Below are 25,343 nucleotides of genomic sequence, written 5' to 3' on the forward strand. Positions count from 1 at the left end.
TTTCTCGCCCTCTGTTTCTCGCCCCCTGTTTCAGCCCCACTGTTTCAGGCCCTCGGTTTCTCGCCCTCTGTTTCAGCCCCTCTGTTTCAGCCCCTTTGTTTCAGCCCCACTGTTTCAGCCCCTCTGTTTCTCGCCCTCTGTTTCAGCCCCTCTGTTTCTCGCCCTCTGTTTCAGCCCCTCTGTTTCAGCCCCTCTGTTTCAGCCCCTGTGTTCAGCCCCTCGGTTTCTTGCCCTCTGTTTCAGCCCCTCGGTTTCTCGCCCTCTGTTTCAGCCCCCCTGTTTCAGCCCCTCTGTTTCTCGCCCTCTGTTTCAGCCCCTCTGTTTCTCGCCCTCTGTTTCAGCCCCTCTGTTTCTCACCCTCTGTTTCATCCCCTCTGTTTCAGCCCCTCTGTTTCTCGCCCTCTGTTTCAGCCCCTCGGATTCTCGCCCTCTGTTTCAGCCCCTCTGTTTCAGCCCCTCTGTTTCAGCCCCTCTTTTTCTCCCCCTCTGTTTCAGCCCCACTGTTTCAGCCCCTCTGTTTCTCGCCCTCTGTTTCAGCCCCTCTGTTTCAGCCCCTCTGTTTCTCGCCCTCTGTTTCAGCCCCTCTGTTTCAGCCCCTCTGTTTCTCGTCCTCTGTTTCAGCCCCTCGGTTTCTCGCCCTCTGTTTCAGCGCCTCTGTTTCAGCCCCTCTGTTTCAGCCCCTCTGTTTCAGCCCCTCTGTCTCTCGCCCTCTGTTTCAGCCCCTCTGTTTCTCGCCCCCTGTTTCAGCCCCTCTGTTTCAGCCCCTCTGTTTCTCGCCCTCTGTTTCAACCCCTCGGCTTCTCGCCCTCTGTTTTAGCCCCTCTGTTTCAGCCCCTCTGTTTCAGCCCCTCTGTTTCAGCCCCTCTGTTTCTCACCCTCTGTTTCAGCCCCTCGGTTTCTCGCCCTCTGTTTCAGCCCCTCTGTTTCAGCCCCTCTGTTTCAGCCCCTCTGTTTCAACCCCTCGGTTTCTCGCCCTCTGTTTTAGCCCCTCTGTTTCAGCCCCTCTGTTTCAGCCCCTCTGTTTCAGCCCCTCTATTTCTCACCCTCTGTTTCAGCCCCTCGGTTTCTCGCCCTCTGTTTCAGCCCCTCTGTTTAAGCCCGTCTGTTTCTCGCCCCTCTGTTTCAGCCCCTCTGTTTCAGCCCCTCTGTTTCTCGCCCTCTGTTTCTCGCCCCCTGTTTCAGCCCCACTGTTTCAGGCCCTCGGTTTCTCGCCCTCTGTTTCAGCCCCTCTGTTTCAGCCCCTTTGTTTCAGCCCCTCTGTTTCAGCCCCTCTGTTTCTCGCCCTCTGTTTCAGCCCCTCTGTATCTCGCCCTCTGTTTCAGCCCCTCTGTTTCAGCCCCTCTGTTTCAGCCCCTCTGTTCAGCCCCTCGGTTTCTTGCCCTCTGTTTCAGCCCCTCGGTTTCTCGCCCTCTGTTTCAGCCCCCCTGTTTCAGCCCCTCTGTTTCTCGCCCTCTGTTTCAGCCCCTCTGTTTCTCGCCCTCTGTTTCAGCCCCTCTGTTTCTCACCCTCTGTTTCATCCCCTCTGTTTCAGCCCCTCTGTTTCAGCCCCTCTGTTTCTCGCCCTCTGTTTAAGCCCCTCAGATTCTCGCGCTCTGTTTCAGCCCCTCTGTTTCAGCCCCTCTGTTTCTCGCCCTCTGTTTCAGCCCCTCTGTTTCAGCCCCTCTGTTTCTCGCCCTCTGTTTCAGCCCCTCTGTTTCAGCCCCTGTGTTTCTCGCCCTCTCTTTCAGCCCCTCTGTTTCAGCCACTCTGTTTCAGCCCCTCTTTTTCTCCCCCTCTGTTTCAGCCCCACTGTTTCAGCCCCTCTGTTTCTCGCCCTCTGTTTCAGCCCCTCTGTTTCAACCCCTCTTTTTCTCGCCCTCTGTTTCAGCCCCTCTGTTTCAGCCCCTCTGTTTCTCGCCCTCTGTTTCAGCCCCTCGGTTTCTCGCCCTCTGTTTCAGCGCCTCTGTTTCAGCCCCTCTGTTTCAGCCCCTCTGTTTCAGCCCCTCTGTCTCTCGCCCTCTGTTTCAGCCCCTCTGTTTCTCGCCCTCTGTTTCAGCCCCTCTGATTCAGCCCCTCTGTTTCTCGCCCCCTGTTTCAGCCCTTCTGTTTCAGCCCCTCTGTTTCTCGCCCTCTGTTTCAACCCCTCGGCTTCTCGCCCTCTGTTTTAGCCCCTCTGTTTCAGCCCCTCTGTTTCAGCCCCTCTGTTTCAGCCCCTCTGTTTCTCACCCTCTGTTTCAGCCCCTCGGTTTCTCGCCCTCTGTTTCAGCCCCTCTGTTTCAGCCCCTCTGTTTCAGCCCCTCTGTTTCTCGCCCCCTGTTTCAGCCCCTCTGATTCAGTCCCTCTGTTTCTCGCCCCCTGTTTCAGCCCCTCTGTTTCAGCCCCTCTGTTTCTCGCCCTCTGTTTCAACCCCTCGGTTTCTCGCCCTCTGTTTTAGCCCCTCTGTTTCAGCCCCTCTGTTTCAGCCCCTCTGTTTCTCACCCTCTGTTTCAGCCCCTCGGTTTCTCGCCCTCTGTTTCAGCCCCTCTGTTTCAGCCCCTCTGTTTCAGCCCCTCTGTTTCTCGCCCCCTGTTTCAGCCCCTCTGTTTCAGCCCCTCTGTTTCAGCCCCTCTGTTTCAGCCGTTCTGTTTCTCGCCCTCTGTTTCACCCCCTCTGTTTCAGCCCCTCTGTTTCTCGCCCTCTGTTTCAGCCCCTCTGTTTCTCGCCCTCTGTTTCAGCCCCTCTGTTTCTCGCCCCCTATTTCTGCCCCTCTGTTTCTCGCCCTCTGTTTCTCGCCCTCTGTTTCAGCCCCTCTGTTTCAGCCCCTCTGTTTCAGTCACTCTGTTTCAGCCCCTCGGTTTCTCGCCCTCTGTTTCAGCCCCTCTGTTTCTCGCCCTCTGTTTCAGCCCTTCTGTTTCAGCCCCTCTGTTTCAGCCCCTCTGTTTCTCGCCCCCTGTTTCAGCCCCTCTGATTCAGTCCCTCTGTTTCTCGCCCCCTGTTTCAGCCCCTCGGTTTCTCGCCTTCTGTTTCAGCCCCTCTGTTTCAGCCCCTCTGTTTCTCGCCCCCTGTTTCAGCCCCTCTGATTCAGTCCCTCTGTTCCTCGCCCCCTGTTTCAGCCCCTCGGTTTCTCGCCCTCTGTTTCAGCCCCTCTGTTTCTCGCCCTCTGTTTCAGCCCTTCTGTTTCAGCCCCTCTGTTTCAGCCCCTCTGTTTCTCGCCCTCTGTTTCTCGCCCTCTGTTTCTCGCCGTCTGTTTCATACCCTCTGATTCAGCACCTCTCTTTCAGCCCCTCTGTTTCAGCCCCTCGGTTTCTCGCCCACTGTTTCAGCCCCTCTGTTTCTCACCCTCTGTTTCAGCCTCTCTGTTTCTCGCCCTCTGTTTCAGCCCCTCTGTTTCTCGCCCTCTGTTTCAGCCCCTCTGTTTCAGCCCCTCTGTTTCAGCCCCTCTGTTTCTCGCCCTCTGCTTCAGCCCCCCTGTTTCTCGCCCCCTGTTTCTCGCCCCCTGTTTCTCGCCCCCTGTTTCAGCCCCTCTGTTTCAGCCCCTCTGATTCTAGCCCTCTGTTTCAGCCCCTCTGTTTCAGCCAATCTGTTTCGGCCCCTCTGTTTCTCGCCCTCTGTTTCTCGCCCCCAGTTTCAGCCCCACTGTTTCAGCCCCTCGGTTTCTCGCCCTCTGTTTCAGACCCTCTGTTTCAGCCCCTCTGTTTCAGCCCCTCAGTTTCAGCCCCTCTGTTTCTCGCCCTCTGTTTCAGCCCCTCTGTTTCAGCCCCTCTGTTTCAGCCACTCTGTTTCAGCCCCTCTGTTTCAGCCCCTCTGTTCAGCCCCTCGCTTTCTCGCCCTCTGTTTCAGCCCCTCTGTTTCAGCCCCTCTGTTTCTCGCCCTCTGTTTCAGCCCCTCTGTTTCAGCCCCTCTGTTTCTCACCCTCTGTTTCTCGCCCTCTGTTTCAGCCCCTCTGTTTCTCACCCTCTGTTTAAGCCCCTCTGTTTCAGCCCCTCTGTTTCTCGCCCTCTGTTTCAGCACCTCGGTTTGTCGCCCTCTGTTTCAGCCCCTCTGCTTCAGCCCCTCTCTTTCTCCCCCTCTGTTTCAGCCCCTCTGTTTCATCCCCTCTGTTTCAGCCCCTCTTTTTCTCGCCCTCTCTTTCAGCCCCTCTGTTTCAGCCCCTCTGTTTCAGCCCCTCTGTTTCACCCCGTCTTTTTCTCGCCCTCTGTTTCAGCCCCACTGTTTCAGCCCCTCTGTTTCTCGCCCTCTGTTTCATCCCCTCTGTTTCAGCCCCTCTTTTTCTCGCCCTCTGTTTCAGCCCCTCTGTTCCTCGCCCTCTGTTTCAGCCCCTCGGTTTCTCGCCCTCTGTTTCAGCGCCTCTGTTTCAGCCCCTCTGTTTCAGCCCCTTTATTTCAGCCCCTCTGTTTCAGCCCCTCTGTCTCTCGCCCTCTGTTTCAGGCCCTCTGTTTCTCGCCCCCTGTTTCAGCACCTCTGATTCAGCCCCTCTGTCTCTCGCCCTCTGTTTCAGGCCCTCTGTTTCTCGCCCTCTGTTTCAACCCCTCGGTTTCTCGCCCTCTGTTTTAGCCCCTCTGTTTCAGCCCCTCTGTTTCTCACCCTCTGTTTCAGCCCCTTGGTTTCTCGCCCTCTGTTTCAGCCCCTCTGTTTCAGCCCCTCTGTTTCAGCCCCTCGGTTTCTCGCCCTCTGTTTCAGCCCCACTGTTTCAGCCCTTCTGTTTCTCGCCCTCTGTTTCAGCCCCTGTGTTTCAGCCCCTCTGTTTCAGCCCCTCTGTTTCTCGCCCCCTGTTTCAGCCCCTCTGTTTCAGCCCCTGTGTTTCAGCCCCTCTGTTTCAGCCCCTCTGTTTCTCGCACTCTGTTTCAGCCCCTCTGTTTCAGCCCCTCTGTTTCAGCCCTTCGGTTTCTCGCCCTCTGTTTCAGCCCCTCTGTTTCTCGCCCTCTGTTTCAGCCCCTCTGTTTCAGCCCTTCTGTTTCAGCCCCTCTGTTTCAGCCCCTCTGTTTCTCGCTCTCTGTTTCAGCCCCTCTGTTTCTCGCCCTCTGTTTCTCGCCCTCTGTTTCAGCCCCTCTGTTTCAGCCCCTCTGTTTCAGCCCCTCTGTTCCAGCCCCTCTGTTTCAGCCTCTCTGTTTCAGCCCCTCTGTTTCTAGCCCTCTGTTTCAGCCCCTCAGTTTCAGCCAATCTGTTCCGGCCCCTCTGTTTCTCGCCCTCTGTTTCAGCCCCTCTGTTTCAGCCCCTCTGTTTCAGCTCCTCTGTTTCTCGCCCTCTGTTTCAGCCCCTCTGTTTCTCGCCCTCTGTTTCAGCCCCTCTGTTTCAGCCCCTCTGTTTCAGCCCCTCTGTTCAGCCCCTCGGTTTCTCGCCCTCTGTTTCATCCCCTCTGTTTCAGCCCCTCTGTTTCTCGCCCTCTGTTTCAGCCCCTCTGTTTCAACCCCTCTGTTTCTCGCCCTCTGTTTCAGCCCCTCTGTTTCTCGCCCTCTGTTTCAGCCCCTGTTTGTCACCCTCTGTTTCAGCCCCTCTGTTTCAGCCCCTCTGTTTCTCTTCCTCTGTTTCAGCCCCTCGGTTTGTCGCCCTCTGTTTCAGCCCCTCTCCTTCAGCTCCTCTGTTTCTCGCCCTCTGTTTCAGCCCCTCTGTTCCAGCCCCTCTGTTTCAGCCCCTCTTTTTCTCGCCCTCTGTTTCAGCCCCTCTGTTTCAGCCCCTCTGTTTCTCGCCCTCTGTTTCTCGCCGTCTGTTTCATACCCTCTGATTCAGCACCTCTCTTTCAGCCCCTCTGTTTCAGCCCCTCGGTTTCTCGCCCTCTGTTTCAGCCCCTCTGTTTCTCACCCTCTGTTTCAGCCTCTCTGTTTCTCGCCCTCTGTTTCAGCCCCTCTGTTTCTCGCGCTCTGTTTCAGCCCCTCTGTTTCAGCCCCTCTGTTTCAGCCCCTCTGTTTCTCGCCCTCTGCTTCAGCCCCCCTGTTTCTCGCCCCCTGTTTCTCGCCCCCTGTTTCTCACCCCCTGTTTCAGCCCCTCTGTTTCAGCCCCTCTGATTCTAGCCCTCTGTTTCAGCCCCTCTGTTTCAGCCAATCTGTTTCGGCCCCTCTGTTTCTCGCCCTCTGTTTCTCGCCCCCAGTTTCAGCCCCACTGTTTCAGCCCCTCGGTTTCTCGCCCTCTGTTTCAGACCCTCTGTTTCAGCCCCTTCTCTTTCAGCCCCTCAGTTTCAGCCCCTCTGTTTCTCGCCCTCTGTTTCAGCCCCTCTGTTTCAGCCCCTCTGTTTCAGCCACTCTGTTTCAGCCCCTCTGTTTCAGCCCCTCTGTTCAGCCCCTCGGTTTCTCGCCCTCTGTTTCAGCCCCTCTGTTTCAGCCCCTCTGTTTCTCGCCCTCTGTTTCAGCCCCTCTGTTTCAGCCCCTCTGTTTCTCACCCTCTGTTTCTCGCCCTCTGTTTCAGCCCCTCTGTTTCTCACCCTCTGTTTCAGCCCCTCTGTTTCAGCCCCTCTGTTTCTCGCCCTCTGTTTCAGCACCTCGGTTTGTCGCCCTCTGTTTCAGCCCCTCTGCTTCAGCCCCTCTCTTTCTCCCCCTCTGTTTCAGCCCCTCTGTTTCAGCCCCTCTGTTTCAGCCCCTCTTTTTCTCGCCCTCTCTTTCAGCCCCTCTGTTTCAGCCCCTCTGTTTCAGCCCCTCTGTTTCACCCCATCTTTTTCTCGCCCTCTGTTTCAGCCCCACTGTTTCAGCCCCTCTGTTTCTCGCCCTCTGTTTCATCCCCTCTGTTTCAGCCCCTCTTTTTCTCGCCCTCTGTTTCAGCCCCTCTGTTTCAGCCCCTCTGTTCCTCGCCCTCTGTTTCAGCCCCTCGGTTTCTCGCCCTCTGTTTCAGCGCCTCTGTTTCAGCCCCTCTGTTTCAGCCCCTTTATTTCAGCCCCTCTGTTTCAGCCCCTCTGTCTCTCGCCCTCTGTTTCAGGCCCTCTGTTTCTCGCCCCCTGTTTCAGCACCTCTGATTCAGCCCCTCTGTTTCTCGCCCCCTGTTTCAGCCCTTCTGTTTCAGCCCCTCTGTTTCTCGCCCTCTGTTTCAACCCCTCGGTTTCTCGCCCTCTGTTTTAGCCCCTCTGTTTCAGCCCCTCTGTTTCTCACCCTCTGTTTCAGCCCCTTGGTTTCTCGCCCTCTGTTTCAGCCCCTCTGTTTCAGCCCCTCTGTTTCAGCCCCTCGGTTTCTCGCCCTCTGTTTCAGCCCCACTGTTTCAGCCCTTCTGTTTCTCGCCCTCTGTTTCAGCCCCTGTGTTTCAGCCCCTCTGTTTCAGCCCCTCTGTTTCTCGCCCCCTGTTTCAGCCCCTCTGTTTCAGCCCCTGTGTTTCAGCCCCTCTGTTTCAGCCCCTCTGTTTCTCGCACTCTGTTTCAGCCCCTCTGTTTCAGCCCCTCTGTTTCAGCCCTTCGGTTTCTCGCCCTCTGTTTCAGCCCCTCTGTTTCTCGCCCTCTGTTTCAGCCCCTCTGTTTCAGCCCTTCTGTTTCAGCCCCTCTGTTTCAGCCCCTCTGTTTCTCGCCCTCTGTTTCAGCCCCTCTGTTTCTCGCCCTCTGTTTCTCGCCCTCTGTTTCAGCCCCTCTGTTTCAGCCCCTCTGTTTCAGCCCCTCTGTTCCAGCCCCTCTGTTTCAGCCTCTCTGTTTCAGCCCCTCTGTTTCTAGCCCTCTGTTTCAGCCCCTCAGTTTCAGCCAATCTGTTTCGGCCCCTCTGTTTCTCGCCCTCTGTTTCAGCACCCTGTTTCAGCCCCTCTGTTTCAGCCCCTCTGTTCCAGCCCCTCTGTTTCAGCCTCTCTGTTTCAGCCCCTCTGTTTCTAGCCCTCTGTTTCAGCCCCTCAGTTTCAGCCAATCTGTTTCAGCCCCTCTGTTTCAGCCCCTCTGTTTCAGCCCCTCTTTTTCTCCCCCTCTGTTTCAGCCCCACTGTTTCAGCCCCTCTGTTTCTCGCCCTCTGTTTCAGCCCCTCTGTTTCAACCCCTCTTTTTCTCGCCCTCTGTTTCAGCCCCTCTGTTTCAGCCCCTCTGTTTCACGCCCTCTGTTTCAGCCCCTCGGTTTCTCGCCCTCTGTTTCAGCGCCTCTGTTTCAGCCCCTCTGTTTCAGCCCCTCTGTTTCAGCCCCTCTGTCTCTCGCCCTCTGTTTCAGCCCCTCTGTTTCTCGCCCTCTGTTTCAGCCCCTCTGATTCAGCCCCTCTGTTTCTCGCCCCCTGTTTCAGCCCTTCTGTTTCAGCCCCTCTGTTTCTCGCCCTCTGTTTCAACCCCTCGGCTTCTCGCCCTCTGTTTTAGCCCCTCTGTTTCAGCCCCTCTGTTTCAGCCCCTCTGTTTCAGCCCCTCTGTTTCTCACCCTCTGTTTCAGCCCCTCTGTTTCTCGCCCTCTGTTTCAGCCCCTCTGTTTCAACCCCTCTTTTTCTCGCCCTCTGTTTCAGCCCCTCTGTTTCAGCCCCTCTGTTTCACGCCCTCTGTTTCAGCCCCTCGGTTTCTCGCCCTCTGTTTCAGCGCCTCTGTTTCAGCCCCTCTGTTTCAGCCCCTCTGTTTCAGCCCCTCTGTCTCTCGCCCTCTGTTTCAGCCCCTCTGTTTCTCGCCCTCTGTTTCAGCCCCTCTGATTCAGCCCCTCTGTTTCTCGCCCCCTGTTTCAGCCCTTCTGTTTCAGCCCCTCTGTTTCTCGCCCTCTGTTTCAACCCCTCGGCTTCTCGCCCTCTGTTTTAGCCCCTCTGTTTCAGCCCCTCTGTTTCAGCCCCTCTGTTTCAGCCCCTCTGTTTCTCACCCTCTGTTTCAGCCCCTCGGTTTCTCGCCCTCTGTTTCAGCCCCTCTGTTTCAGCCCCTCTGTTTCAGCCCCTCTGTTTCTCGCCCCCTGTTTCAGCCCCTCTGATTCAGTCCCTCTGTTTCAGCCCCTCTGTTTCAGCCCCTCTGTTTCAGCCCCTCTGTTTCTCACCCTCTGTTTCAGCCCCTCGGTTTCTCGCCCTCTGTTTCAGCCCCTCTGTTTCAGCCCCTCTGTTTCTCGCCCCCTGTTTCAGCCCCTCTGTTTCAGCCCCTCTGTTTCAGCCTCTCTGTTTCAGCCGTTCTGTTTCTCGCCCTCTGTTTCACCCCCTCTGTTTCAGCCCCTCTGTTTCTCGCCCTCTGTTTCAGCCCCTCTGTTTCTCGCCCTCTGTTTCAGCCCCTCTGTTTCTCGCCCCCTATTTCTGCCCCTCTGTTTCTCGCCCTCTGTTTCTCGCCCTCTGTTTCAGCCCCTCTGTTTCAGCCCCTCTGTATCAGTCACTCTGTTTCAGCCCCTCGGTTTCTCGCCCTCTGTTTCAGCCCCTCTGTTTCTCGCCCTCTGTTTCAGCCCTTCTGTTTCAGCCCCTCTGTTTCAGCCCCTCTGTTTCTCGCCCTCTGTTTCTCGCCCTCTGTTTCTCGCCGTCTGTTTCATACCCTCTGATTCAGCACCTCTCTTTCAGCCCCTCTGTTTCAGCCCCTCGGTTTCTCGCCCTCTGTTTCAGCCCCTCTGTTTCTCACCCTCTGTTTCAGCCTCTCTGTTTCTCGCCCTCTGTTTCAGCCCCTCTGTTTCTCGCCCTCTGTTTCAGCCCCTCTGTTTCAGCCCCTCTGTTTCAGCCACTCTGTTTCTCGCCCTCTGCTTCAGCCCCCCTGTTTCTCGCCCCCTGTTTCTCGCCCCCTGTTTCTCGCCCCCTGTTTCAGCCCCTCTGTTTCAGCCCCTCTGATTCTAGCCCTCTGTTTCAGCCCCTCTGTTTCAGCCAATCTGTTTCGGCCCCTCTGTTTCTCGCCCTCTGTTTCTCGCCCCCAGTTTCAGCCCCACTGTTTCAGCCCCTCGGTTTCTCGCCCTCTGTTTCAGACCCTCTGTTTCAGCCCCTCTGTTTCAGCCCCTCAGTTTCAGCCCCTCTGTTTCTCGCCCTCTGTTTCAGCCCCTCTGTTTCAGCCCCTCTGTTTCAGCCACTCTGTTTCAGCCCCTCTGTTTCAGCCCCTCTGTTCAGCCCCTCGGTTTCTCGCCCTCTGTTTCAGCCCCTCTGTTTCAGCCCCTCTGTTTCTCGCCCTCTGTTTCAGCCCCTCTGTTTCAGCCCCTCTGTTTCTCACCCTCTGTTTCTCGCCCTCTGTTTCAGCCCCTCTGTTTCTCGCCCCCTGTTTCAGCCCCTCTGATTCAGTCCCTCTGTTTCTCGCCCCCTGTTTCAGCCCCTCGGTTTCTCGCCTTCTGTTTCAGCCCCTCTGTTTCAGCCCCTCTGTTTCTCGCCCCCTGTTTCAGCCCCTCTGATTCAGTCCCTCTGTTCCTCGCCCCCTGTTTCAGCCCCTCGGTTTCTCGCCCTCTGTTTCAGCCCCTCTGTTTCTCGCCCTCAGTTTCAGCCCTTCTGTTTCAGCCCCTCTGTTTCAGCCCCTCTGTTTCTCGCCCTCTGTTTCTCGCCCTCTGTTTCTCGCCGTCTGTTTCATACCCTCTGATTCAGCACCTCTCTTTCAGCCCCTCTGTTTCAGCCCCTCGGTTTCTCGCCCTCTGTTTCAGCCCCTCTGTTTCTCACCCTCTGTTTCAGCCTCTCTGTTTCTCGCCCTCTGTTTCAGCCCCTCTGTTTCTCGCCCTCTGTTTCAGCCCCTCTGTTTCAGCCCCTCTGTTTCAGCCCCTCTGTTTCTCGCCCTCTGCTTCAGCCCCCCTGTTTCTCGCCCCCTGTTTCTCGCCCCCTGTTTCTCGCCCCCTGTTTCAGCCCCTCTGTTTCAGCCCCTCTGATTCTAGCCCTCTGTTTCAGCCCCTCTGTTTCAGCCAATCTGTTTCGGCCCCTCTGTTTCTCGCCCTCTGTTTCTCGCCCCCAGTTTCAGCCCCACTGTTTCAGCCCCTCGGTTTCTCGCCCTCTGTTTCAGACCCTCTGTTTCAGCCCCTCTGTTTCAGCCCCTCAGTTTCAGCCCCTCTGTTTCTCGCCCTCTGTTTCAGCCCCTCTGTTTCAGCCCCTCTGTTTCAGCCACTCTGTTTCAGCCCCTCTGTTTCAGCCCCTCTGTTCAGCCCCTCGCTTTCTCGCCCTCTGTTTCAGCCCCTCTGTTTCAGTCCCTCTGTTTCTCGCCCTCTGTTTCAGCCCCTCTGTTTCAGCCCCTCTGTTTCTCACCCTCTGTTTCTCGCCCTCTGTTTCAGCCCCTCTGTTTCTCACCCTCTGTTTCAGCCCCTCTGTTTCAGCCCCTCTGTTTCTCGCCCTCTGTTTCAGCACCTCGGTTTGTCGCCCTCTGTTTCAGCCCCTCTGCTTCAGCCCCTCTCTTTCTCCCCCTCTGTTTCAGCCCCTCTGTTTCATCCCCTCTGTTTCAGCCCCTCTTTTTCTCGCCCTCTCTTTCAGCCCCTCTGTTTCAGCCCCTCTGTTTCAGCCCCTCTGTTTCACCCCGTCTTTTTCTCGCCCTCTGTTTCAGCCCCACTGTTTCAGCCCCTCTGTTTCTCGCCCTCTGTTTCATCCCCTCTGTTTCAGCCCCTCTTTTTCTCGCCCTCTGTTTCAGCCCCTCTGTTCCTCGCCCTCTGTTTCAGCCCCTCGGTTTCTCGCCCTCTGTTTCAGCGCCTCTGTTTCAGCCCCTCTGTTTCAGCCCCTTTATTTCAGCCCCTCTGTTTCAGCCCCTCTGTCTCTCGCCCTCTGTTTCAGGCCCTCTGTTTCTCGCCCCCTGTTTCAGCACCTCTGATTCAGCCCCTCTGTCTCTCGCCCTCTGTTTCAGGCCCTCTGTTTCTCGCCCTCTGTTTCAACCCCTCGGTTTCTCGCCCTCTGTTTTAGCCCCTCTGTTTCAGCCCCTCTGTTTCTCACCCTCTGTTTCAGCCCCTTGGTTTCTCGCCCTCTGTTTCAGCCCCTCTGTTTCAGCCCCTCTGTTTCAGCCCCTCGGTTTCTCGCCCTCTGTTTCAGCCCCACTGTTTCAGCCCTTCTGTTTCTCGCCCTCTGTTTCAGCCCCTGTGTTTCAGCCCCTCTGTTTCAGCCCCTCTGTTTCTCGCCCCCTGTTTCAGCCCCTCTGTTTCAGCCCCTGTGTTTCAGCCCCTCTGTTTCAGCCCCTCTGTTTCTCGCACTCTGTTTCAGCCCCTCTGTTTCAGCCCCTCTGTTTCAGCCCTTCGGTTTCTCGCCCTCTGTTTCAGCCCCTCTGTTTCTCGCCCTCTGTTTCAGCCCCTCTGTTTCAGCCCTTCTGTTTCAGCCCCTCTGTTTCAGCCCCTCTGTTTCTCGCTCTCTGTTTCAGCCCCTCTGTTTCTCGCCCTCTGTTTCTCGCCCTCTGTTTCAGCCCCTCTGTTTCAGCCCCTCTGTTTCAGCCCCTCTGTTCCAGCCCCTCTGTTTCAGCCTCTCTGTTTCAGCCCCTCTGTTTCTAGCCCTCTGTTTCAGCCCCTCAGTTTCAGCCAATCTGTTCCGGCCCCTCTGTTTCTCGCCCTCTGTTTCAGCCCCCTGTTTCAGCCCCACTGTTTCAGCCCCTCGGTTTCTCGCCTTCTGTTTCAGCCCCTCTGTTTCAGCCCCTCTGTTTCAGCCCCTCTGTTTCAGCTCCTCTGTTTCTCGCCCTCTGTTTCAGCCCCTCTGTTTCTCGCCCTCTGTTTCAGCCCCTCTGTTTCAGCCCCTCTGTTTCAGCCCCTCTGTTCAGCCCCTCGGTTTCTCGCCCTCTGTTTCATCCCCTCTGTTTCAGCCCCTCTGTTTCTCGCCCTCTGTTTCAGCCCCTCTGTTTCAACCCCTCTGTTTCTCGCCCTCTGTTTCAGCCCCTCTGTTTCTCGCCCTCTGTTTCAGCCCCTGTTTGTCACCCTCTGTTTCAGCCCCTCTGTTTCAGCCCCTCTGTTTCTCTTCCTCTGTTTCAGCCCCTCGGTTTGTCGCCCTCTGTTTCAGCCCCTCTCCTTCAGCTCCTCTGTTTCTCGCCCTCTGTTTCAGCCCCTCTGTTCCAGCCCCTCTGTTTCAGCCCCTCTTTTTCTCGCCCTCTGTTTCAGCCCCTCTGTTTCAGCCCCTCTGTTTCTCGCCCTCTGTTTCTCGCCGTCTGTTTCATACCCTCTGATTCAGCACCTCTCTTTCAGCCCCTCTGTTTCAGCCCCTCGGTTTCTCGCCCTCTGTTTCAGCCCCTCTGTTTCTCACCCTCTGTTTCAGCCTCTCTGTTTCTCGCCCTCTGTTTCAGCCCCTCTGTTTCTCGCGCTCTGTTTCAGCCCCTCTGTTTCAGCCCCTCTGTTTCAGCCCCTCTGTTTCTCGCCCTCTGCTTCAGCCCCCCTGTTTCTCGCCCCCTGTTTCTCGCCCCCTGTTTCTCACCCCCTGTTTCAGCCCCTCTGTTTCAGCCCCTCTGATTCTAGCCCTCTGTTTCAGCCCCTCTGTTTCAGCCAATCTGTTTCGGCCCCTCTGTTTCTCGCCCTCTGTTTCTCGCCCCCAGTTTCAGCCCCACTGTTTCAGCCCCTCGGTTTCTCGCCCTCTGTTTCAGACCCTCTGTTTCAGCCCCTTCTCTTTCAGCCCCTCAGTTTCAGCCCCTCTGTTTCTCGCCCTCTGTTTCAGCCCCTCTGTTTCAGCCCCTCTGTTTCAGCCACTCTGTTTCAGCCCCTCTGTTTCAGCCCCTCTGTTCAGCCCCTCGGTTTCTCGCCCTCTGTTTCAGCCCCTCTGTTTCAGCCCCTCTGTTTCTCGCCCTCTGTTTCAGCCCCTCTGTTTCAGCCCCTCTGTTTCTCACCCTCTGTTTCTCGCCCTCTGTTTCAGCCCCTCTGTTTCTCACCCTCTGTTTCAGCCCCTCTGTTTCAGCCCCTCTGTTTCTCGCCCTCTGTTTCAGCACCTCGGTTTGTCGCCCTCTGTTTCAGCCCCTCTGCTTCAGCCCCTCTCTTTCTCCCCCTCTGTTTCAGCCCCTCTGTTTCAGCCCCTCTGTTTCAGCCCCTCTTTTTCTCGCCCTCTCTTTCAGCCCCTCTGTTTCAGCCCCTCTGTTTCAGCCCCTCTGTTTCACCCCATCTTTTTCTCGCCCTCTGTTTCAGCCCCACTGTTTCAGCCCCTCTGTTTCTCGCCCTCTGTTTCATCCCCTCTGTTTCAGCCCCTCTTTTTCTCGCCCTCTGTTTCAGCCCCTCTGTTTCAGCCCCTCTGTTCCTCGCCCTCTGTTTCAGCCCCTCGGTTTCTCGCCCTCTGTTTCAGCGCCTCTGTTTCAGCCCCTCTGTTTCAGCCCCTTTATTTCAGCCCCTCTGTTTCAGCCCCTCTGTCTCTCGCCCTCTGTTTCAGGCCCTCTGTTTCTCGCCCCCTGTTTCAGCACCTCTGATTCAGCCCCTCTGTTTCTCGCCCCCTGTTTCAGCCCTTCTGTTTCAGCCCCTCTGTTTCTCGCCCTCTGTTTCAACCCCTCGGTTTCTCGCCCTCTGTTTTAGCCCCTCTGTTTCAGCCCCTCTGTTTCTCACCCTCTGTTTCAGCCCCTTGGTTTCTCGCCCTCTGTTTCAGCCCCTCTGTTTCAGCCCCTCTGTTTCAGCCCCTCGGTTTCTCGCCCTCTGTTTCAGCCCCACTGTTTCAGCCCTTCTGTTTCTCGCCCTCTGTTTCAGCCCCTGTGTTTCAGCCCCTCTGTTTCAGCCCCTCTGTTTCTCGCCCCCTGTTTCAGCCCCTCTGTTTCAGCCCCTGTGTTTCAGCCCCTCTGTTTCAGCCCCTCTGTTTCTCGCACTCTGTTTCAGCCCCTCTGTTTCAGCCCCTCTGTTTCAGCCCTTCGGTTTCTCGCCCTCTGTTTCAGCCCCTCTGTTTCTCGCCCTCTGTTTCAGCCCCTCTGTTTCAGCCCTTCTGTTTCAGCCCCTCTGTTTCAGCCCCTCTGTTTCTCGCCCTCTGTTTCAGCCCCTCTGTTTCTCGCCCTCTGTTTCTCGCCCTCTGTTTCAGCCCCTCTGTTTCAGCCCCTCTGTTTCAGCCCCTCTGTTCCAGCCCCTCTGTTTCAGCCTCTCTGTTTCAGCCCCTCTGTTTCTAGCCCTCTGTTTCAGCCCCTCAGTTTCAGCCAATCTGTTTCGGCCCCTCTGTTTCTCGCCCTCTGTTTCAGCACCCTGTTTCAGCCCCTCTGTTTCAGCCCCTCTGTTCCAGCCCCTCTGTTTCAGCCTCTCTGTTTCAGCCCCTCTGTTTCTAGCCCTCTGTTTCAGCCCCTCAGTTTCAGCCAATCTGTTTCAGCCCCTCTGTTTCAGCCCCTCTGTTTCAGCCCCTCTTTTTCTCCCCCTCTGTTTCAGCCCCACTGTTTCAGCCCCTCTGTTTCTCGCCCTCTGTTTCAGCCCCTCTGTTTCAACCCCTCTTTTTCTCGCCCTCTGTTTCAGCCCCTCTGTTTCAGCCCCTCTGTTTCACGCCCTCTGTTTCAGCCCCTCGGTTTCTCGCCCTCTGTTTCAGCGCCTCTGTTTCAGCCCCTCTGTTTCAGCCCCTCTGTTTCAGCCCCTCTGTCTCTCGCCCTCTGTTTCAGCCCCTCTGTTTCTCGCCCTCTGTTTCAGCCCCTCTGATTCAGCCCCTCTGTTTCTCGCCCCCTGTTTCAGCCCTTCTGTTTCAGCCCCTCTGTTTCTTGCCCTCTGTTTCAACCCCTCGGCTTCTCGCCCTCTGTTTTAGCCCCTCTGTTTCAGCCCCTCTGTTTCAGCCCCTCTGTTTCAGCCCCTCTGTTTCTCACCCTCTGTTTCAGCCCCTCTGTTTCTCGCCCTCTGTTTCAGCCCCTCTGTTTCAACCCCTCTTTTTCTCGCCCTCTGTTTCAGCCCCTCTGTTTCAGCCCCTCTGTTTCACGCCCTCTGTTTCAGCCCCTCGGTTTCTCGCCCTCTGTTTCAGCGCCTCTGTTTCAGCCCCTCTGTTTCAGCCCCTCTGTTTCAGCCCCTCTGTCTCTCGCCCTCTGTTTCAGCCCCTCTGTTTCTCGCCCTCTGTTTCAGCCCCTCTGATTCAGCCCCTCTGTTTCTCGCCCCCTGTTTCAGCCCTTCTGTTTCAGCCCCTCTGTTTCTCGCCCTCTGTTTCAACCCCTCGGCTTCTCGCCCTCTGTTTTAGCCCCTCTGTTTCAGCCCCTCTGTTTCAGCCCCTCTGTTTCAGCCCCTCTGTTTCTCACCCTCTGTTTCAGCCCCTCGGTTTCTCGCCCTCTGTTTCAGCCCCTCTGTTTCAGCCCCTCTGTTTCAGCCCCTCTGTTTCTCGCCCCCTGTTTCAGCCCCTCTGATTCAGTCCCTCTGTTTCAGCCCCTCTGTTTCAGCCCCTCTGTTTCAGCCCCTCTGTTTCTCACCCTCTGTTTCAGCCCCTCGGTTTCTCGCCCTCTGTTTCAGCCCCTCTGTTTCAGCCCCTCTGTTTCTCGCCCCCTGTTTCAGCCCCTCTGTTTCAGCCCCTCTGTTTCAGCCTCTCTGTTTCAGCCGTTCTGTTTCTCGCCCTCTGTTTCACCCCCTCTGTTTCAGCCCCTCTGTTTCTCGCCCTCTGTTTCAGCCCCTCTGTTTCTCGCCCTCTGTTTCAGCCCCTCTGTTTCTCGCCCCCTATTTCTGCCCCTCTGTTTCTCGCCCTCTGTTTCTCGCCCTCTGTTTCAGCCCCTCTGTTTCAGCCCCTCTGTATCAGTCACTCTGTTTCAGCCCCTCGGTTTCTCGCCCTCTGTTTCAGCCCCTCTGTTTCTCGCCCTCTGTTTCAGCCCTTCTGTTTCAGCCCCTCTGTTTCAGCCCCTCTGTTTCTCGCCCTCTGTTTCTCGCCCTCTGTTTCTCGCCGTCTGTTTCATACCCTCTGATTCAGCACCTCTCTTTCAGCCCCTCTGTTTCAGCCCCTCGGTTTCTCGCCCTCTGTTTCAGCCCCTCTGTTTCTCACCCTCTGTTTCAGCCTCTCTGTTTCTCGCCCTCTGTTTCAGCCCCTCTGTTTCTCGCCCTCTGTTTCAGCCCCTCTGTTTCAGCCCCTCTGTTTCAGCCACTCTGTTTCTCGCCCTCTGCTTCAGCCCCCCTGTTTCTCGCCCCCTGTTTCTCGCCCCCTGTTTCTCGCCCCCTGTTTCAGCCCCTCTGTTTCAGCCCCTCTGATTCTAGCCCTCTGTTTCAGCCCCTCTGTTTCAGCCAATCTGTTTCGGCCCCTCTGTTTCTCGCCCTCTGTTTCTCGCCCCCAGTTTCAGCCCCACTGTTTCAGCCCCTCGGTTTCTCGCCCTCTGTTTCAGACCCTCTGTTTCAGCCCCTCTGTTTCAGCCCCTCAGTTTCAGCCCCTCTGTTTCTCGCCCTCTGTTTCAGCCCCTCTGTTTCAGCCCCTCTGTTTCAGCCACTCTGTTTCAGCCCCTCTGTTTCAGCCCCTCTGTTCAGCCCCTCGGTTTCTCGCCCTCTGTTTCAGCCCCTCTGTTTCAGCCCCTCTGTTTCTCGCCCTCTGTTTCAGCCCCTCTGTTTCAGCCCCTCTGTTTCTCACCCTCTGTTTCTCGCCCTCTGTTTCAGCCCCTCTGTTTCTCACCCTCTGTTTCAGCCCCTCTGTTTCAGCCCCTCTGTTTCTCGCCCTCTGTTTCAGCACCTCGGTTTGTCGCCCTCTGTTTCAGCCCCTCTGCTTCAGCCCCTCTCTTTCTCCCCCTCTGTTTCAGCCCCTCTGTTTCATCCCCTCTGTTTCAGCCCCTCTTTTTCTCGCCCTCTCTTTCAGCCCCTCTGTTTCAGCCCCTCTGTTTCAGCCCCTCTGTTTCACCCCGTCTTTTTCTCGCCCTCTGTTTCAGCCCCACTGTTTCAGCCCCTCTGTTTCTCGCCCTCTGTTTCATCCCCTCTGTTTCAGCCCCTCTTTTTCTCGCCCTCTGTTTCAGCCCCTCTGTTTCAGCCCCTCTGTTCCTCGCCCTCTGTTTCAGCCCCTCGGTTTCTCGCCCTCTGTTTCAGCGCCTCTGTTTCAGCCCCTCTGTTTCAGCCCCTTTATTTCAGCCCCTCTGTTTCAGCCCCTCTGTCTCTCGCCCTCTGTTTCAGGCCCTCTGTTTCTCGCCCCCTGTTTCAGCACCTCTGATTCAGCCCCTCTGTTTCTCGCCCCCTGTTTCAGCCCTTCTGTTTCAGCCCCTCTGTTTCTCGCCCTCTGTTTCAACCCCTCGGTTTCTCGCCCTCTGTTTTAGCCCCTCTGTTTCAGCCCCTCTGTTTCTCACCCTCTGTTTCAGCCCCTTGGTTTCTCGCCCTCTGTTTCAGCCCCTCTGTTTCAGCCCCTCTGTTTCAGCCCCTCGGTTTCTCGCCCTCTGTTTCAGCCCCACTGTTTCAGCCCTTCTGTTTCTCGCCCTCTGTTTCAGCCCCTGTGTTTCAGCCCCTCTGTTTCAGCCCCTCTGTTTCTCGCCCCCTGTTTCAGCCCCTCTGTTTCAGCCCCTGTGTTTCAGCCCCTCTGTTTCAGCCCCTCTGTTTCTCGCACTCTGTTTCAGCCCCTCTGTTTCAGCCCCTCTGTTTCAGCCCTTCGGTTTCTCGCCCTCTGTTTCAGCCCCTCTGTTTCTCGCCCTCTGTTTCAGCCCCTCTGTTTCAGCCCTTCTGTTTCAGCCCCTCTGTTTCAGCCCCTCTGTTTCTCGCCCTCTGTTTCAGCCCCTCTGTTTCTCGCCCTCTGTTTCTCGCCCTCTGTTTCAGCCCCTCTGTTTCAGCCCCTCTGTTTCAGCCCCTCTGTTCCAGCCCCTCTGTTTCAGCCTCTCTGTTTCAGCCCCTCTGTTTCTAGCCCTCTGTTTCAGCCCCTCAGTTTCAGCCAATCTGTTTCGGCCCCTCTGTTTCTCGCCCTCTGTTTCAGCCCCCTGTTTCAGCCCCACTGTTTCAGCCCCTCGGTTTCTCGCCTTCTGTTTCAGCCCCTCTGTTTCAGCCCCTCTGTTTCAGCCCCTCTGTTTCAGCTCCTCTGTTTCTCGCCCTCTGTTTCAGCCCCTCTGTTTCTCGCCCTCTGTTTCAGCCCCTCTGTTTCAGCCCCTCTGTTTCAGCCCCTCTGTTCAGCCCCTCGGTTTCTCGCCCTCTGTTTCATCCCCTCTGTTTCAGCCCCTCTGTTTCTCGCCCTCTGTTTCAGCCCCTCTGTTTCAACCCCTCTGTTTCTCGCCCTCTGTTTCAGCCCCTCTGTTTCTCGCCCTCTGTTTCAGCCCCTCTGTTTGTCACCCTCTGTTTCAGCCCCTCTGTTTCAGCCCCTCTGTTTCTCTTCCTCTGTTTCAGCCCCTCGGTTTGTCGCCCTCTGTTTCAGCCCCTCTCCTTCAGCTCCTCTGTTTCTCGCCCTCTGTTTCAGCCCCTCTGTTCCAGCCCCTCTGTTTCAGCCCCTCTTTTTCTCGCCCTCTGTTTCAGCCCCTCTGTTTCAGCCCCTCTGTTTCTCGCCCTCTGTTTCTCGCCGTCTGTTTCATACCCTCTGATTCAGCACCTCTCTTTCAGCCCCTCTGTTTCAGCCCCTCGGTTTCTCGCCCTCTGTTTCAGCCCCTCTGTTTCTCACCCTCTGTTTCAGCCTCTCTGTTTCTCGCCCTCTGTTTCAGCCCCTCTGTTTCTCGCCCTCTGTTTCAGCCCCTCTGTTTCAGCCCCTCTGTTTCAGCCCCTCTGTTTCTCGCCCTCTGCTTCAGCCCCCCTGTTTCTCGCCCCCTGTTTCTCGCCCCCTGTTTCTCGCCCCCTGTTTCAGCCCCTCTGTTTCAGCCCCTCTGATTCTAGCCCTCTGTTTCAGCCCCTCTGTTTCAGCCAATCTGTTTCGGCCCCTCTGTTTCTCGCCCTCTGTTTCTCGCCCCCAGTTTCAGCCCCACTGTTTCAGCCCCTCGGTTTCTCGCCCTCTGTTTCAGACCCTCTGTTTCAGCCCCTCTGTTTCAACCCCTCAGTTTCAGCCCCTCTGTTTCTCGCCCTCTGTTTCAGCCCCTCTGTTTCAGCCCCTCTGTTTCAGCCACTCTGTTTCAGCCCCTCTGTTTCAGCCCCTCTGTTCAGCCCCTCGGTTTCTCGCCCTCTGTTTCAGCCCCTCTGTTTCAGCCCCTCTGTTTCTCGCCCTCTGTTTCAGCCCCTCTGTTTCAGCCCCTCTGTTTCTCACCCTCTGTTTCTCGCCCTCTGTTTCAGCCTCTCTGTTTCTCACCCTCTGTTTCAGCCCCTCTGTTTCAGCCCCTCTGTTTCTCGCCCTCTGTTTCAGCACCTCGGTTTGTCCCCCTCTGTTTCAGCCCCTCTGCTTCAGCCCCTCTCTTTCTCCCCCTCTGTTTCAGCCCCTCTGTTTCAGCCCCTCTGTTTCAGCCCCTCTTTTTCTCGCCCTCTCTTTCAGCCCCTCTGTTTCAGCCCCTCTGTTTCAGCCCCTCTGTTTCACCCCGTCTTTTTCTCACCCTCTGTTTCAGCCCCACTGTTTCAGCCCCTCTGTTTCTCGCCCTCTGTTTCATCCCCTCTGTTTCAGCCCCTCTTTTTCTCGCCCTCTGTTTCAGCCCCTCTGTTTCAGCCCCTCTGTTCCTCGCCCTCTGTTTCAGCCCCTCGGTTTCTCGCCCTCTGTTTCAGCGCCTCTGTTTCAGCCCCTCTGTTTCAGCCCCTTTATTTCAGCCCCTCTGTTTCAGCCCCTCTGTCTCTCGCCCTCTGTTTCAGGCCCTCTGTTTCTCGCCCCCTGTTTCAGCACCTCTGATTCAGCCCCTCTGTTTCTCGCCCCCTGTTTCAGCCCTTCTGTTTCAGCCCCTCTGTTTCTCGCCCTCTGTTTCAACCCCTCGGTTTCTCGCCCTCTGTTTTAGCCCCTCTGTTTCAGCCCCTCTGTTTCTCACCCTCTGTTTCAGCCCCTTGGTTTCTCGCCCTCTGTTTCAGCCCCTCTGTTTCAGCCCCTGTGTTTCAGCCCCTCGGTTTCTCGCCCTCTGTTTCAGCCCCACTGTTTCAGCCCTTCTGTTTCTCGCCCTCTGTTTCAGCCCCTGTGTTTCAGCCCCTCTGTTTCAGCCCCTCTGTTTCTCACCCCCTGTTTCAGCCCCTCTGTTTCAGCCCCTGTGTTTCAGCCCCTCTGTTTCAGCCCCTCTGTTTCTCGCACTCTGTTTCAGCCCCTCTGTTTCAGCCCCTCTGTTTCAGCCCTTCGGTTTCTCGCCCTCTGTTTCAGCCCCTCTGTTTCTCGCCCTCTGTTTCAGCCCCTCTGTTTCAGCCCTTCTGTTTCAGCCCCTCTGTTTCAGCCCCTCTGTTTCTCGCCCTCTGTTTCAGCCCCTCTGTTTCTCGCCCTCTGTTTCTCGCCCTCTGTTTCAGCCCCTCTGTTTCAGCCCCTCTGTTTCAGCCCCTCTGTTCCAGCCCCTCTGTTTCAGCCTCTCTGTTTCAGCCCCTCTGTTTCTAGCCCTCTGTTTCAGCCCCTCAGTTTCAGCCAATCTGTTTCGGCCCCTCTGTTTCTCGCCCTCTGTTTCAGCCCCCTGTTTCAGCCCCACTGTTTCAGCCCCTCGGTTTCTCGCCTTCTGTTTCAGCCCCTCTGTTTCAGCCCCTCTGTTTCAGCCCCTCTGTTTCAGCTCCTCTGTTTCTCGCCCTCTGTTTCAGCCCCTCTGTTTCTCGCCCTCTGTTTCAGCCCCTCTGTTTCAGCCCCTCTGTTTCAGCCCCTCTGTTCAGCCCCTCGGTTTCTCGCCCTCTGTTTCATCCCCTCTGTTTCAGCCCCTCTGTTTCTCGCCCTCTGTTTCAGCCCCTCTGTTTCAACCCCTCTGTTTCTCGCCCTCTGTTTCAGCCCCTCTGTTTCTCGCCCTCTGTTTCAGCCCCTCTGTTTGTCACCCTCTGTTTCAGCCCCTCTGTTTCTCTTCCTCTGTTTCAGCCCCTCGGTTTGTCGCCCTCTGTTTCAGCCCCTCTCCTTCAGCTCCTCTGTTTCTCGCCCTCTGTTTCAGCCCCTCTGTTCCAGCCCCTCTGTTTCAGCCCCTCTTTTTCTCGCCCTCTGTTTCAGCCCCTCTGTTTCAGCCCCTCTGTTTCTCGCCCTCTGTTTCTCGCCGTCTGTTTCATACCCTCGGTTTCAGCACCTCTGTTTCAGCCCCTCTGTTTCAGCCCCTCGGTTTCTCGCCCTCTGTTTCAGCCCCTCTGTTTCTCGCCCTCTGTTTCAGCCTCTCTGTTTCTCGCCCTCTGTTTCAGCCCCTCTGTTTCTCGCCCTCTGTTTCAGCCCCTCTGTTTCAGCCCCTCTGTTTCAGCCCCTCTGTTTCTCGCCCTCTGCTTCAGCCCCCCTGTTTCTCGCCCCCTGTTTCTCGCCCCCTGTTTCTCGCCCCCTGTTTCAGCCCCTCTGTTTCAGCCCCTCTGATTCTAGCCCTCTGTTTCAGCCCCTCTGTTTCAGCCAATCTGTTTCGGCCCCTCTGTTTCTCGCCCTCTGTTTCTCGCCCCCAGTTTCAGCCCCACTGTTTCAGCCCCTCGGTTTCTCGCCCTCTGTTTCAGACCCTCTGTTTCAGCCCCTCTGTTTCAGCCCCTCAGTTTCAGCCCCTCTGTTTCTTGCCCTCTGTTTCAGCCCCTCTGTTTCAGCCCCTCTGTTTCAGCCACTCTGTTTCAGCCCCTCTGTTTCAGCCCCTCTGTTCAGCCCCTCGGTTTCTCGCCCTCTGTTTCAGCCCCTCTGTTTCAGCCCCTCTGTTTCTCGCCCTCTGTTTCAGCCCCTCTGTTTCAGCCCCTCTGTTTCTCACCCTCTGTTTCTCGCCCTCTGTTTCAGCCCCTCTGTTTCTCACCCTCTGTTTCAGCCCCTCTGTTTCAGCCCCTCTGTTTCTCGCCCTCTGTTTCAGCACCTCGGTTTGTCGCCCTCTGTTTCAGCCCCTCTGCTTCAGCCCCTCTCTTTCTCCCCCTCTGTTTCAGCCCCTCTGTTTCAGCCCCTCTGTTTCAGCCCCTCTTTTTCTCGCCCTCTCTTTCAGCCCCTCTGTTTCAGCCCCTCTGTTTCAGCCCCTCTGTTTCACCCCGTCTTTTTCTCGCCCTCTGTTTCAGCCCCACTGTTTCAGCCCCTCTGTTTCTCGCCCTCTGTTTCATCCCCTCTGTTTCAGCCCCTCTTTTTCTCGCCCTCTGTTTCAGCCCCTCTGTTTCAGCCCCTCTGTTCCTCGCCCTCTGTTTCAGCCCCTCGGTTTCTCGCCCTCTGTTTCAGCGCCTCTGTTTCAGCCCCTCTGTTTCAGCCCCTTTGTTTCTCGCCCTCTGAATCAGCCCGTCTGTTTCTCGCCCTCTGTTTCAGCCCCTCTGTTTCTCGCCCTCTGTTTCAGCCTCTCTGTTTCACGCCCTCTGTTTCAGCCCCTCTGTTTCAGCCCCTCTATTTCAGCCCCTCTGTTTCAGCCCCTCTGTTTCTCGCCCTCGGTTTCAGCCCCTCGGTTTCTCGCCCTCTGATTCAGCCCCTCTGTTTCTCGCCCTCTGTTTCACCCCTCTGATTCAGCCCCTCTGTTTCAGCCCCTCTGATTCAGCCCCTCTATTTCAGCCCCTCTATTTCAGCCCCTCTGTTTCAGCCCCTCTGTTTCATCCCATCTGTTTCTCGCCCTCTGTTTCTCAACCTCTGTTTCTCGCCCTATGTTTCAGTCCCTCTGTTTTTCGTCCTCTGTTTCAGCCCCTCTGTTTTTCGCCCTCTGTTTCAGACCCTCTGTTTCTCGCCCTCTGTTTCAGCCCCTCTGTTTCAGCCCCTCTGTTTCAGCCCCTCTGTTCCAGCCCCTCTGTTTCAGCCTCTCTGTTTCAGCCCCTCTGTTTCTAGCCCTCTGTTTCAGCCCCTCAGTTTCAGCCAATCTGTTTCGGCCCCTCTGTTTCTCGCCCTCTGTTTCAGCCCCCTGTTTCAGCCCCACTGTTTCAGCCCCTCGGTTTCTCGCCTTCTGTTTCAGCCCCTCTGTTTCAGCCCCTCTGTTTCAGCCCCTCTGTTTCAGCCCCTCTGTTTCAGCCCCTCTGTCTCTCGCCCTCTGTTTCAGGCCCTCTGTTTCTCGCCCCCTGTTTCAGCACCTCTGATTCAGCCCCTCTGTTTCTCGCCCCCTGTTTCAGCCCTTCTGTTTCAGCCCCTCTGTTTCTCGCCCTCTGTTTCAACCCCTCGGTTTCTCGCCCTCTGTTTTAGCCCCTCTGTTTCAGCCCCTCTGTTTCTCACCCTCTGTTTCAGCCCCTTGGTTTCTCGCCCTCTGTTTCAGCCCCTCTGTTTCAGCCCCTCTGTTTCAGCCCCTCGGTTTCTCGCCCTCTGTTTCAGCCCCACTGTTTCAGCCCTTCTGTTTCTCGCCCTCTGTTTCAGCCCCTGTGTTTCAGCCCCTCTGTTTCAGCCCCTCTGTTTCTCGCCCCCTGTTTCAGCCCCTCTGTTTCAGCCCCTGTGTTTCAGCCCCTCTGTTTCAGCCCCTCTGTTTCTCGCACTCTGTTTCAGCCCCTCTGTTTCAGCCCCTCTGTTTCAGCCCTTCGGTTTCTCGCCCTCTGTTTCAGCCCCTCTGTTTCTCGCCCTCTGTTTCAGCCCCTCTGTTTCAGCCCTTCTGTTTCAGCCCCTCTGTTTCAGCCCCTCTGTTTCTCGCCCTCTGTTTCAGCCCCTCTGTTTCTCGCCCTCTGTTTCTCGCCCTCTGTTTCAGCCCCTCTGTTTCAGCCCCTCTGTTTCAGCCCCTCTGTTCCAGCCCCTCTGTTTCAGCCTCTCTGTTTCAGCCCCTCTGTTTCTAGCCCTCTGTTTCAGCCCCTCAGTTTCAGCCAATCTGTTTCGGCCCCTCTGTTTCTCGCCCTCTGTTTCAGCCCCCTGTTTCAGCCCCACTGTTTCAGCCCCTCGGTTTCTCGCCTTCTGTTTCAGCCCCTCTGTTTCAGCCCCTCTGTTTCAGCCCCTCTGTTTCAGCTCCTCTGTTTCTCGCCCTCTGTTTCAGCCCCTCTGTTTCTCGCCCTCTGTTTCAGCCCCTCTGTTTCAGCCCCTCTGTTTCAGCCCCTCTGTTCAGCCCCTCGGTTTCTCGCCCTCTGTTTCATCCCCTCTGTTTCAGCCCCTCTGTTTCTCGCCCTCTGTTTCAGCCCCTCTGTTTCAACCCCTCTGTTTCTCGCCCTCTGTTTCAGCCCCTCTGTTTCTCGCCCTCTGTTTCAGCCCCTCTGTTTGTCACCCTCTGTTTCAGCCCCTCTGTTTCAGCCCCTCTGTTTCTCTTCCTCTGTTTCAGCCCCTCGGTTTGTCGCCCTCTGTTTCAGCCCCTCTCCTTCAGCTCCTCTGTTTCTCGCCCTCTGTTTCAGCCCCTCTGTTCCAGCCCCTCTGTTTCAGCCCCTCTTTTTCTCGCCCTCTGTTTCAGCCCCTCTGTTTCAGCCCCTCTGTTTCTCGCCCTCTGTTTCTCGCCGTCTGTTTCATACCCTCTGATTCAGCACCTCTCTTTCAGCCCCTCTGTTTCAGCCCCTCGGTTTCTCGCCCTCTGTTTCAGCCCCTCTGTTTCTCACCCTCTGTTTCAGCCTCTCTGTTTCTCGCCCTCTGTTTCAGCCCCTCTGTTTCTCGCCCTCTGTTTCAGCCCCTCTGTTTCAGCCCCTCTGTTTCAGCCCCTCTGTTTCTCGCCCTCTGCTTCAGCCCCCCTGTTTCTCGCCCCCTGTTTCTCGCCCCCTGTTTCTCGCCCCCTGTTTCAGCCCCTCTGTTTCAGCCCCTCTGATTCTAGCCCTCTGTTTCAGCCCCTCTGTTTCAGCCAATCTGTTTCGGCCCCTCTGTTTCTCGCCCTCTGTTTCTCGCCCCCAGTTTCAGCCCCACTGTTTCAGCCCCTCGGTTTCTCGCCCTCTGTTTCAGACCCTCTGTTTCAGCCCCTCTGTTTCAACCCCTCAGTTTCAGCCCCTCTGTTTCTCGCCCTCT

Source organism: Chiloscyllium punctatum, chromosome 10 (genome assembly GCF_047496795.1).
Source record: "Chiloscyllium punctatum isolate Juve2018m chromosome 10, sChiPun1.3, whole genome shotgun sequence".
Lineage (NCBI taxonomy): Eukaryota > Metazoa > Chordata > Chondrichthyes > Orectolobiformes > Hemiscylliidae > Chiloscyllium > Chiloscyllium punctatum.